Here is a 2,414-nt window from a genome sequence, read left to right as displayed (position 1 = left end):
CCTCCTGGCCCTCCCTGCCCTCCCTTCCCTCCCTGTCCTCCCTGTCCTCCCTGCCCTCCCGGCCCTCCCTGCCCTCCTGGCCCTCCCTGCCTTCCCAGCCCTCCTGGCCCTCCCAGCCCTCCTGGCCCTACTGTCCCTCCCTGCCTTCCCCTTTAGCCACCCACACCCTCACAAACTCAAAAGTAAATGATCCAAAATAATGACTAACTATCCCCACTGAACCAAATAAGCGTCCTGCTTGGGCAGATCCTTGGTTCAGTGTGAGCTGAACTCTGCTTCATTCTTAGCAACACAATTCTATGGGCATAGTGATGCACTGTGAGCTCACAATGGTACTCAGCAACTGAGCACCATGTGTGTGTTCTGTGCATGCCCAGGTCAGCCTCCAGTGACAAAAGCATACAGTGCTCAGTACATGTAGACAAATATTGTTATGTTTTCTCTTTTAAGGGTGTTTTGGTTCTGATATGGGAACCTCAATTCTGAATACCCACAGAGGTATGGAACCTAGTAAGGGACCAGAAGGGAGGACACTATCTCTCAAGGAAAGGAAAAAAATCTATAGTGTTATGTAGCTATAGAGAAAAACTAGAGTTGGGTGGTTTAATGAAAGGGAGATGGAACAGAAAGATAAAGGAGGGGAAATGGAGAGGGACAACAAATACTGAAGGTCTTTAAAAATCTATATGGACAGCAACTACCCTCAGAAGCTTCCTGTACACATGTGAAAGGAATTCACAAGGAGACAAAAACAACAGGGGAGAGAAGACTTCAACTAGATATCATGTGCCACCAAATTAAACCTCCAGTGCCAGGAACAGGTTACAGCCTCTTGAGTCATTAACCAAAGGGACCCATGGAAACCACCAAATAGCACAGGCTATTGCCAAGGCTCTTGGTTGCTCACACAACCTGATGTTAAGGTCTTGTTTCTGGAGGTAACACTTCTGTCACTGAATATGGAGAAGTTGAGCTGATGTCTAACTACATTATTTACCTACTAACCACAGTTCACTGTACTGGAAGGTACTCTGCACGCTCCAGGAGGAGAAAAATAGTCCTCAACACCTCTCAGCACAAACCCTTCAACCTACAATCACAACCAAATGTAAGGAAGCTCACATATACCTGTAAATTTATATCTAGAGGATCCAACACTCTCTTGTCTCTTTGCAGGCACCAGACATGCACAGAGTGAACACACATGTATGCAGACAAAACATACATAGACATGAAATAAATGTGATCTATAGATATTGAGAAGTAATACATTTATGTAGTAAGTTCACTCTTTTCAAGTATATAACCCAGTATGTTTTTTTATGTTCTTAAAATTATGCAACCATCATTCTATTTACTTTTAAAATATTTTTGTCATTCAAGAAAAAACCCTTTATTCATTAGTAGTTACTCTTCATTTCTCCAGACCCCCACCACCTTTTAGCTACCAATCTAACTTTCTGTTTCAAGTGTCTCATTCTGGGTATATAAGAGAAATCAAATAATCTGATAAAGAAGTGTCCTATTCTTCAGTACTTTGGCTACTTTCAACTGAGCTTAATGTTTGTGATATTTATTCATGTTATACGATGTATCAATTCTCTACTTCTTTCCATGACTAGAAACTAGACCACTGTATTAACACACCACCCTTTGTTTACCTACTCATCAAGCAGTAGGTAATAGGGGTTTCTCTCTTTTTTCTTATATAAAAGCTCAGGTGCTAGTGACTGCACCATTTTAATTTACATTCCAACAGTAATGTAGTAGGTTCCTGTTCTCTGGTATCTTTACACCCCAACATGTGCCCCAGCACCTGTGCATGCTAGACAAGTGCTTTACCTGTGACTTATATCCAAAGCATGCTACATCTGCTTTTCAATTGCTAGACCCTATTTTGCTGTCTAGCTTCAACTTCATATGACACACACACAGACACACACACACACACACACACACACACACACACACTCCTCTACCAAGTGCAGGAATTGCAGAGATGTATCACCAGGATTGACTTATCTTTTGTATTTTCACCATCTCGATGATATCAAGTATCTTCTCATTGAAATTTGATTTGCAACACTTGATGGCTGATAGTGTTGAACATCTTCCAGTGTGCCAGTGGGACATTTGGAAATCTTTCCAGGTCACGTGGCATGTGGGTGAGGTTCAAACTATGGCTGGTAAGGGACAGACAAATATGCCATGTAGATGGAGATTGACTGCAAAATTTTATTAAAAGAGGAGGTGTAGTGGGGAGGAAGGGATGGGAGGAAGGGACAGAGAAAGACAGAGAGGGAGGAGGTAGAAGGAAAAGAGGCTGAGATCTGCTTGCCTCAGTGGGGGAAAAAGAGAAAAAGAGTGAAGGGGAAAAGAAGGGAGGGAGGGAGGGAGGGAGGGAGGGAGGGAGG

Source organism: Myodes glareolus, chromosome 12, assembly GCF_982192425.1.
Source record: "Myodes glareolus chromosome 12, mMyoGla1.1, whole genome shotgun sequence".
In the NCBI taxonomy this organism is placed as follows: domain Eukaryota; kingdom Metazoa; phylum Chordata; class Mammalia; order Rodentia; family Cricetidae; genus Myodes; species Myodes glareolus.
This window is presented reverse-complemented; position numbering follows the sequence as displayed.